General features: G+C 35.6%; 1 pseudogene; it reads right to left on the minus strand.

Moving 5' to 3' along the window:
• Positions 1–1,465: 1,465 nt before the first annotated feature.
• LOC132296397 (subtilisin-like protease SBT4.14) lies at positions 1,466–11,290 on the minus strand (annotated as a pseudogene).
• Between the last annotated feature and the right edge of the window lie 885 nt (positions 11,291–12,175).

Genomic DNA, 12,175 nt, shown 5'->3' on the forward strand with positions numbered 1-12,175 from the left:
AAATCAACAATAAATAACTTCTGCACTTTGTGGATTTTTAGGGCGATCGATTATGGGGTTCTCTTTAATCACCAAAAAGGAATGACAAAGAAAAGGCAAGACAGAGGCTTCGGTTTTCTTCAATCAAAGAAAGAGCAAGAGAGGTTTGGGTTTTCTTCAATGTAACGATGGTTCTCCTCACAGACCCAAGCCTCAGATGCAGAACAGAGGTTAGGGTTTTCTTCAGAGGAAAATGTTAGGTTATAATTTACAAATATTTTGGGATTTATATTACGAAAATGTTAGGATGTACATTAGGAAATGTTGTGACTCACTTTACAAAAATATTGGAATGCAGATAAGGAGGAATTTGGGATGCTTATTAGGAAGAATTTGGGATGCAACTTAGGAAAACGTTGCGATACAAGCCCAACGACCAAACATTTTCTTAATATTGTAACACTCTGGGTTTCTTACCAAAAATGTGCTATATATTCTTACTAATTATATTTGTTTCTTATGGAAATAAGACGATTCCCTTCAAAATCAAATCTGAGAATTATCATTCATACCTACTTAGGTTTAGCAACCAAATTTTGGGTTCATTCACAAAACAATCGCAGCTTCCGGATTCTATTTGGAAAGAGAGGTTAGGGTTTCTTACCAAAAATGTGTCTATATATTCTAAGTATATTTGTTTCTGCCATTTAGTTCTTATGGAACTAAGACGATTCCTTTCAAAATCAAATCTGAAAATTACTATTCGAACCTGCTTAGGTTTAGCAACCAAAATTTGGGTTCATTCACAGAACAATCACTGCTTCCGGCTTCTATTTCAAAAAAAAGGTTAGGGTTTTCTTTAATGTAGCGATGGTTCTCTTCGCAGACCCAAGCGTCAGACGTACAAGAGAGGTTACGATTTTCTTCAACTAAAAAAAGGCCAACACGGGACCTTCTTCCTTTTTTCTTCTTCGCAGACCCACACAGACCTTCTTCACGTAACAAAGCACCTTCTTCCCACACAGACCTTCTTCCTTCTTTCTCTTCTTTGCATTCTTTATAAATTCTGTAAAGTAAGGGCTAAGGGCTAAATGGACAATTCCATACAATAAGTAGGGCAAAATGGACAATATGCCGTATAAATATAACCTATACGGTATTATTATACAAATATACAATATTATTACGCACATTTAATACAACTTCAATAGTGTGCAGTTACTTTTTTTTTAACCCATTTTTTTAAGTGATGTGGCCATTTGTCCTCCACTCATTCCAAAATAGAGGAAATTGTGCACTGTGCGACTGGAGCTGATTTTCCCCCTTTCAACTTACCATATATTTTAGATATTTTCAAGAACAAGGTCTGTCAATAAGGGGTGCACACGGTTCCGGTTCTCACGGTTCCGGTCGGAACCGGAACAGGAACTATTCATTACGGTTCCTTGAAAACGGAACCGAAACCAGAACCGTTAACTGTTAGGTGTTATTTTTTTTTTTTTTTTTTTTTTTTTCAAATTAGCTCTAAGTAGTCATCACCCCATTTTCTTTCACTTCTTCAACTGAAGCTTTCTTCTTTTTCACTTGTTCAGTAGACTCTTTCTCTTTCTGTTCCTTCTCAGCCTTTAGTCTCTCTTCTTCCTTAGCTTTCAACCTTACTTCCTCCTTCGCCTTCTCCAAAGCCTCAATCAAATTCTTCAGGCAAGTTTCAGTATCATCCTCAGAAGACTTGGGCATCAAATTCTCAGCAACATCAGCCGGAGCAACGTTAGCCGGAGTAATATTGTTCTCCAACAAATTTCCAATAGTTGCAAACAAATGGTGTGATTCGAGATCCAAGTAGTTCTTTGCAAGCAGTTTAAATGCTTCAAAGCAACAATAGGACAATTCAATGTGCTTGACTGCTTGTCCATGCGTCCAGCGACTCCAGCCTGAGCTAGTGAGAGATTTAGGGTAAAAGATTTTTTTATGTGTCTGTTGCCCAGCGACTCCAGCCTAGCAACCTTATATTTACTTCTTTGTTATTATAAAATTAAATATAATATATATATATATATATATATATATATATGCGGTTCCGGTTTTTACCGGTTCCCACGGGGTGGAATCGGAACTGTATGTACACGGTTCCTAAATTCGGAATCGGAACCGGAACCGTGAGAAATGAAAAAAAATGATTCCAATTCTCACGGTTCCAGTTCCATGGTTCCGGTTCTTTTATGCACCGCTAAACTGTCACTGATATCAAATAATATAAAGATTTCCAATTTATTGCTTTTCTACCATTTAATACAAGGAAAAGGAAAATGATTAATAGAGCGGTGCTACACTATACGTCCCGATTGTTGTACGTGGGTGGCTGTCCAACGTGTTGAATTTTTTATTTTTTTTTAGTTGAACCCGATGCTCCTTCTCTCTCCCTCTGACATCCCGTGCTCGCCGTTGACCGAGCAGTCACCAACAGCCACCGGCCCACCAGCCAACTTCAGTGGTGTGGGTCAGATCTAGGTGCCGCAACTCTCTGTCCGCCGTCTTAGATGAAATTCAGGTCATCAAAGATGCTGACCTGGCCGGAAACGGCTCTTTCGGCATCGTCATCAGCCGTCCTATGAATCGGATTCTAGTTACCACCGCCGACGTCCCGGCGTATTCACCGTTGTCCACCACCGCGGCTCAGATCCTTGTTTGTCGCCGCCATTTTAGCGCCACCACTGAAGTCCCCTCGCCGGTCAGATCATCCTCAGAGGTCCTCCTCCATCTACTTCAGCCGAGGTCCTCCTCTATCACTGTTCATCGATTTGCTTTCTGTTTTGCCGGAAACTCCCGATTCAGTCCTACCGCTTCACCTCCGACCTTGCCCACCGTTCTGTTGTCTGTGGCCACCGCTCAGAGTACAGTTCTACTTTGTTAGACACTGGAGGCCATCTGTCGATTCTCCGCAAAGAGATGAGAGGGATTGAAAGAGATAGATGAGAGAGTAAAGCTGAAACGAAGAATGGGAAAGGAGACTGTGCGCTACTTGGACCAATCTAGCATTGACACGTAGTGTCGGTTTTTTTTTTGGGTGATTAGACACCAATATTAGAATTTTCAAAAACTTTACATACTATACAGTAGACACACGCCTTGAAAATAAGGAAATAGTCAATTCCAGAATGGAATTTTTTGATGGAGGGAATCCTTAATAAAATAAAATCCATGTAATGTGATAAATTAGATGAATTGGCAATAAATATTCATGATGCATCACGGGAAAAAGATTTTCCGAATTCTAGCATTACTCTTGATGCAACTTAAGAATAATGTTACTCAAACAATCCTTACATCGATCTCAGCTTTACCATTCACATGAGTTGCAATACACACATATATATACAAACAGACACACACACAGTACTACTAAATCACATTGGATTATCCTCCATTTTTATTTTTGTTCATGCCCTTCATCCTTTATTCTTTTATGCATTTTCACAACACTAAATCATTGATGGTCGGGCAAGGGCTGGTCAATCTTCTCATTGATAAATAACAATTAGACTCCTGACAACGTGTTTAGAGCTTTTCCATACGAGCGAAGCTGAAATTATTGTTCCACTGTTAGACATGGGTTGCGCCTTGACCACAACCGTGAAGTTTTGCTTCTTTGAGGCACGAGAGAAGGAGAGACTTATAGGCGTGACAAGGATCTGCACTCCTTTGGGTGCTGTAATGGTGGCATTGTAAATAGATGGAGAAGGGCCAACATTAGTGACTGTCCTTTGAAAAATGAATGTGGTCGGGCGTTGAGAGTTTTTCAAGTGAAGTTTGCATAGTGGGATGGTTGAGACTGTCATGGCTTATTGGAGGAAGTAATTTCGAGCAATCGATCCGAATTGGACGGAATAGGCAGTTAAGGATGGATCCACTATAGCCCTCTCGGCATAGAAATGAATGTAGTCCGTGTAATCATTAATGTCGTAGACTAGGCTGGGGTCCACTGCTTTGGTTGGGTTCATTTGGAGGCGAATTCAACATCACTAGCCACTGTCAAAGGTGTTGCTTTGACAAACAAAATATTTCAAGGAAATGTAAGGGAATGCATGAAAGTTAACTATACATGCAAAATATATCATAAATATAACTTAAATCTTTATTGCAAGTAGTTCTTCTTTAAGTTATTTTGATACAAAGGATCATACTATAATATAAACCTTATTGTAGGTAAATCTCTCTCTCTTATTTTTTTTGGGAAGGTAAATTTTAAGTAATTTTTCTTTAACTACTTGAAAACTCGAGAAAATTGTTTGCTCTTACCGATTGTCATTATAACAGATTTTATTGCAGTCAGAGACCAATTTAGATGGAATGACTTTACATAGGCAGCGACTCCACTTACATGTGGACATGTCATGGAAGTCCCTGTCTTGAATGTGAATTTCGAATATTGGGTATCACCTTTACGTCCAGTAAGTGTTGCCAAAGGGGTGTATGCTGCCAAGATGCCAACACCAGGTGCTGCAACATCAGGCTGTTCCATTACACATCAAAGCAGCAAGTTCATATGTGTTGGGGAGGCCTTATTTTATGATAATATTTGGTTTATGGAAGAAGGTGCAAACCCTTGTAATTAACACAAACAAACAAACACACGCACACACCTTGAGAATATATTCTGATCCTGGACTTGGACCCCGAGATGAGAAAAAATACATAAATGGAGCTGGGATTTTAACTTCTTGTGATTTATATCACTGCTGATGGAGATCTGAAACACATAAAAACCCAATCATTCCTTCTTCTATTAAATAATGAAACATTTTAATTTCGTCATAAATATTGTAATATTGTATATAGCAGTGGCCTAGAAATATAGTCGTAATATAGCTACCTTTGAGAGTGTATATAATAGTCATTAATGGGTTCAACTTCGATGGAATTCACTGCGGTTGCTGGTGCCATGTAAATTGGGTCAGCGATAAGATTATCAGTATTGAAGATAGTGCCGATCCCTCCAATGCTTTTGATATAAGAATCAGCTAGTTCCGACGATAAATTGCACAAGACAATTTTTCCTTTCACCTTGACAGGATCAATTGAGTTTTCAATACAATAACTGTATATAACAAAAACGCCCACAAGTTAAGTTTTAATAAGGCCTTCTTTAATTAAACACGTACTATATATATATATATATAATTAACGCATGCACAAAAGTAGAATATATAACCTTGCATTTTCCTTGCTCGCAGATGCTTTGGCTGCATCTGCCCCGCTAACAAGTGGGTACAATTTTCGCTTTGGGTTGAATGTGTTTACTCCCCTTCCCTGCATTAATATTGTACGTATGTAGATGTATTAATTACAGTTACTTCACCATATGATTAAGACAGCGATTCGTTGAGTTAATTAGTAATTAAACGTATGTATAACAAAGCTAGCAAATAATACTTACTGAAGTGGTTTTGCCATTGCCTAACACAACTTTGCTCCTGAATTGGCGATCAATACCAGTAGCTGCCACAGTTAAAATCCAGGGTGCATGGTTTTCGACGGTACCGGGAGTTGGTCCATCATTTCCACTCCTACAACGTCCAAGAAATCTTTTGATTGAAAACCAAGAGACATTGACAGTATATCAACACCATCACTGATAGCGGCTTCAACGGCCGCAAGAAAGTCCATCTCTGCACAACCACCCTCTTCGCCTCTACCCCAGCACACCTTGTACAAAGCCAACCTCGCCGACGGCACTGCTCCGCGCGCAGTCCCTCTACCAAGTCCATATACGCTTGCATTTGCTACAAGACGTCCCACAGCTGTTGATGATACATGAGTCCCGTGGCCGTTCACATCTACCGGTGACAATATCTCCCCAGGTACGAGTTTCTTGTCTGCCTTGAAGTATTTGGCTCCTATAAGCTTGCTATAACATAACACCAACACTACAAATTAATAACATGATTAGTGGTCCTTTAAAGTTAATGAAATATATAATTAAGGATTTGAATATTATACTTGTTGCATCCTACAAAATTAACAAAGGGGCCACAACTTCCTTTCCATCTCCCTGGTGGAGGACCCAATCCATCGTCCTTAAAGCTTTCTGAATTTGGACTGATACCTGACCAGGGCACGTACGCACATTATTAGTTTTCAAAAAAAAATTCATTAAATTGAATACACATTTCTAACCTGAATCTAGTACACCAATAATTATGTCCCTCTCCTTTTTCGAATTGCTTCTTACTGTTTGAGGAAAACCAAGGAAGTCCCACGATCGAGTTGTAAGTAGCTTTCGATATTGATTTTTGAAAACAGCATAAACCTCATCCGTGCCTAGACATTCATTTTTAGACATATATAATTATAAAGTAATAATTAAACATTTGAAAAAAATAATATTTAACAAGTTACACTTACCATACAACTTTTTGGCTTCGTCTCCAGATAGTTTTGCAGCAAATGCATTGAAGATTTTCGTGTAGCTATATACATGGGACTCCTTAGCATCAGCATCACTGTTTAAAAATGAACACGTTATTTATGCACGTATATACATTGGAACCAACGTATATATACAATATACATACAATCAACAATCAAGAGAATTAACGTTTTAATTAATTAATCAACCTTCCCTTCAAGATTGAGAGGACATCAATGTGTGACTGAAACAAAGATTCCTCCTCAAGTGGACGATCTTTCAAGAAAACAATGTAAAATTCCCGCAAGTTGAATATGTGATTATATACATATGTATAATATTTGCAATGATAATGAGATCGAATGCTAAAACTATAAATTAAGGAAGAGAAGCTATGTAAGTAGTGACATGCACCTTTTTTAGATCTCCATTTGCAGCTACAAGACCTATCAAGGTAAGGAATAGAAGACAAAAACAGATTGGAAAGCAATGCACATATTCATTTCTCAACATCCTTGCAGACAGTCCTCTCTGTTAATAGAAAGAAACCGAGGTATCATTAACCAAATATAAGTCAAAAGATATAAGTATTAAAGTTGCATTCTCTTTTATCAGTTTAAACTTTTGAAGTAACCAACGGGCCTATGGCCTAGCGGTACAAGATTTCTACTTTCTAAAGGGAGGTCAGGGATTCGAATTTCAGTGGAGACAGTGTGTGAGTCTCAACCAGAAAAAAAATAAATAAATAAATTTTGAAGTAGATGATTATTCACATGAAGATTTAAAAATTAGGCATAAAAAAAAAAAAAGCAAATCGTAAGAATATGTATATATATATAGTATCGGTATAATATGAATACTAATAAAAAATATAAAACATAGGTAGCAGTTACATAATTTTTTTTTTTTTAATATATATGATAAATAGTTTTTTATATGTATGACAAATTGTTCCTCTCTTTCTTTTCTTTCTCGCCATCTCTCTTATTTGAATAAGTGATTGGAGTATGCCGGCCGAGAGCTCCATGGATGATGACGTAGGACTGCATGTCTTTCAATTAGCACAAGATGAAGATGGGTAAGACATAATATATGTGTATGTGGGTTGATTCTCATGGTTTATCATCACAATAACAATATAAAAAGAGTATTATATAATGCAAAGAGATCAAATTAAGAAAGGCTATCGTGAAGCTAATAGAAATTGACCAGTGTTAATCACTTTGAGGGAGCCTCTACAAATCCAGAAGGGGGAACAGAGAGATTTACCTGTCTTTGCAGCGGCCTGAGAAAAAAGTTGAATCTGAATAAGTTGAAGGGAAACTCGTCTATATATAGATTCCAAGAGTGGCCTAACAGTAGTTCTTCTACTTTCTAAAATAGATAGTAACTTAGTAAGAGTTCAAATATTCAAAGGAGTAAAGTGGGTGTATGTATAAGATTTATATTATTTAATAATGTACAAAATGTCCTCAAACGTGGTAAGAGACAAAAGAGGATCGGGTCTCACACACACACACACCCGCGTAAACAAAGAGACAAAAGAGTGAGAGTGGAGTACAAAAGCGGCAATAGGCATACTAAAAAAAAATAATAATAAAAATAAAATCCAAATATGTAAAGTGTGAGAACGAAAGTAACAGAATTAAAAGTGAAAGTGACATGGGTTTAGAAGAATTATGTGACTTAGTATAGTATGAGTGATTTCATGAATGATATCATTAATTAATGGTGCCACCAGTTTAGAAGAATCGTGTGACTTAATACGATATGAGTGACTTTATGAATGATGTCATCAATTATGACATCACAATAGTGCGTCATCAATTAATGGTGCCAGAACTAGATCTTTTGAAGGACTATTATAAATAAATGGTATTAATGACCTATATTTACCATTTGATTAAGTCAAAATCTCATAAGTTCGAAAAAATTAAGTTGACCAAAATGCTGACGTGAATATAGAAAAATACTGTTCATTTGTCAAAAGGTACGTATCACTTTTAGACACATAGGTACCACTTTTTGTGCACACAGGTAACACTTTTGTACTGCACAAAAAAATGGTAGATGCGTATGCAAAAAGTGATACTTATGTGCACAAAAAAATGGTACCTATGTGCATAAAAGTGGTACTTCTATGCTCAAAACAAAAGTGGTACATATATGCCTAAAAGTGGTACCTTTTAACAAATGAACGGTATTTTTTCATGTTCATGCCAACATTGTAGTTAACTTTATTTTTTTAAAATTATGAGACTTTAACTACATCAAATAATAAATATAAGTCACTAATACCATTTTTATATAATAATCCCATTTTTTATTATCATCCTTTCACCAATGGACCATAGACTTAAAGTGAGTGGCAAGAATTATCGAGCTTGCTCAATTCAGTTTTAAAAACACAATTTTAAAATTTCAATTTTGAAAACGGAAGATAGTTTTTAGAAGATTTAAAATTTGACTTAGTATAATATATTTTTATGATATCATCATAATTCAATAGTAGTTTATAAGGACAATTGCTTCATTATATATATGGAATTTAAATTCAATGAGAAAATAAGCTAAATGTGTTAATGGGTCAGATTTTTATTCAAATTTGATTCAATAACTTTGAATTGTTTAATTTGATAACTCTTTAACATTCTAAAACGAAAATTTCATTAACTAAATAAATCGAATATAGATTATGATCAATTTGATTCGATAATTATTGGATTCGACATAATAAATTATATTATATTACGTTAAACATATGTAATCTAATTTGATCATATATAAACATTATATATTTTGAAAATAGTCTTATCATTATTTACTTTTGTTTTGGGTAAATATTATTTACTTATTTTATTCTTCCTTCTATTTATTTTTCTTATTATTATTATTATATTTTATTTATCTATCGTTTTCCATCAATTTTATTTTAATTATTGTTTTTCATTCTTTTTTGATATAGTAATAATAAAATACTTATCAATTCAAATTACCGAATATGAATTTAGTTACAAAATATTCATCATGTTATCGGACTGGGACTAAACCAGTCTCAAATCCAAACAGTTTGACGTTAATGTAGGAGTGGTCAATCGGTGATATTTAATTGTTTTCTTTTTTGGATGAATAGGTGAGAGCTTTAATTGTTTTTTTTCAGTAATTAGGTGAGCTTTAATTTTTGAAGGGTACATATGTGTCGTTAGCTAAGATTTTTTTAATCTACAAAGACTTTGTAGTGGAAATGAAATGTTTCAATAGTAGTTTATAAGGACAATCGCTTCATTATATATATATGGAATTTAAATTCAATGAGAAAATAAGCTAATAGAACTTTATGAATAATGTGTTAATGGATCAGATTTTTATCCAAATTTGTTTCAATAGTTTTGAATTGTTTAATTCGATAACTCATTAACGTTTTGAAACGAAAATTTCATTAACTAAACAAATTGAATAAATATTTTGATCAATTTGATTCGATAATTATTCAATTCAACATAATATATTATATATCAGAATTTGATCATGTATAAATAATATATATTATGAAAATAGTTTTATCATTATTTACTTTTTTTTTTTTGGGGTAAATATTATGTACTTATTTTCTTCTTCCTTCTCTTTATTTGTCTTATTATTATTTTTATATTTTATTTATCTCTCGTTTTCTATCAATTTTATTCCAATTATTGTTTGTCGTTGTTTTTTTTGATATAATTATAATAAAATCCTTATCAATCTGAATTATGGAATATAAATTTATTTACAAAATATTAATCAAGTTATCGGATTGGGACCCGCCAGTCTCAAATTCAAAGACTTTGACGACAATGCAGGAGCTACAAGTGAGCTTTAATTTTTTTGTTTTTTTGGATAAACTGGTGAGAGCTTTAATTGTTTTTTTGGGTACTAGGTGAGCTTTAATTTTTGAAGGGTGCATATGTGTCGTAGAATTTTTAATCTACAAAGACTTTAATAGTGGAAATGAAAGGTTTTTTTTTTGTTTTTTTTTTTTTTTTCCTAGTGGAAATGAAATGTTTGAAAAGTCTGAATTCGTACTCTCTCTCTCTCTCCATCACAAGTAGTTAACACTTCATTTTCCTTTCATAATAGGAAAATGATACTTGGTCTTCTTGTTATATGGTTTATCTGTCATGTTTAAATATCAGTATGCAAAAGTTGGTACTATGGATAAGAGTCACACCGACACTACTGACGAGAAATTGTTAAATTGTCTTAATCCATGATCAAGGCTGATTCAGAAATTGTGTGGGCTAAAATTAAATATAATTTTAATAACATAATTTTTTAAGTAAAGTTTTTTATTAGGGCTTGTTTGGCTTGAGCTTAATTGGCTTGGGCCTTTATTTTAGTATTGTGACTTAACTGGCTTGGGCTTATTTGACCAGAACCTTTATTTTTAGTAGGGATAATTTCACTTACCTCTCCTGAAATTAAGCGTAATTACAGGCGATACCCTTAACATTTCAAATATTACAGTAACCTCCCTCTAATGTGACTGAGGTCAGTTCCAATAGAAACCCCATGTTAAATGACTAAACTACCCTCGATTATTAAATTAATTTTATTAATAAAAAAACCTTTAACAAAGTACCCATTCTACCCCTACTTGAAAAAAATGGTGACGCAAAGGAAAAAAAAAAAAAAAAAAAACGAACTAGGGAACAAAATTTTCAATTTTCCCAGACCTGATCCCATCCATATGAGCCTTCAATCCAAGACCTGAACAACACAATTGTTGAATCCATTAGTCTGCCTACTTATTTATCTGTACTCTGAAACCCCAACACTTCCTCCATTTTCGTCACAACGGACCACCTCTGCATCACCATAGCCACTACTGATACCATCACATCTCACCTCATACACTTCTATCACCATAAAACGCATATATAGTTTTATACATATATGGTAATTGTGTGTGTGTGTATATATATATATATGTATATGCAATCTCAACAAAGGGAATCGGATTTAGACGAGATCTGTAAATGCAGAGATTACGGTGGTGCAAGTAACAACATTCCAATGAAGCATTTCATCAAACAACACATGTGCGTCATTCGAGAGTTAGACAAACATAAGATTGAATAACAGAACTAAAAAACCAAGCTTGTCGCAGTCCTCACCAACAAGTTACCGCCGCCACTGGTTCAACGACAGCGTCCACCGATGGTCGGTATCGCTGTTGAGATCATGCATCACCACCGCCGTTTCAGTTCGCTTCATCACCGGATCAGAGGTGTCTTGCGTCACCGGGCTCACTCTCTCTTTCTACATCCATTATGCTCACTGACCGTAGATCAGTCCTCCATTGTCACCGCCGTTTCGTTCCTCGCTGCTTGCTCGCCGTCGAGACTTCACGCCGGTAAGCATCGGTAAGTCGTTTCGTCATTTTTGTTTGCCATTCAAACCTCACCGCCGCCGCGTCACTGACATCCTTGCTCGCCGTCAACTGAGCACATTGTTGCTCATTGCTGGTGGGTTATTCATAGCTCGCTGACTTGGGTGATTATCCCATCAGTGACGGTCCAAGTGTGGATCCAAGAGATTAAACGGCTGTGATTGCAGCCCTCGACGAAGACCATTGATCTGAAATTGGCGATGGAGAGGGGAGCGAATTCCAAGCAGTCTTTCGGTGAGGTAGTGCCGGTGATCAAGCGCACCATACACTAGTGGGACGATGAACCACCATTCAAGGTCGGTCAAAGTTTAGAGAGAGAGAGGAATCAGAGAGAGTACAATTTTTTCCCCTTATTATTAGGT

The sequence above is a fragment of the Cornus florida genome, unplaced genomic scaffold, assembly GCF_030987335.1.
Source record: "Cornus florida cultivar Cherokee Brave unplaced genomic scaffold, ASM3098733v1 CherokeeBrave_3.0.0_Hap2_Chr02, whole genome shotgun sequence".
Lineage (NCBI taxonomy): Eukaryota > Viridiplantae > Streptophyta > Magnoliopsida > Cornales > Cornaceae > Cornus > Cornus florida.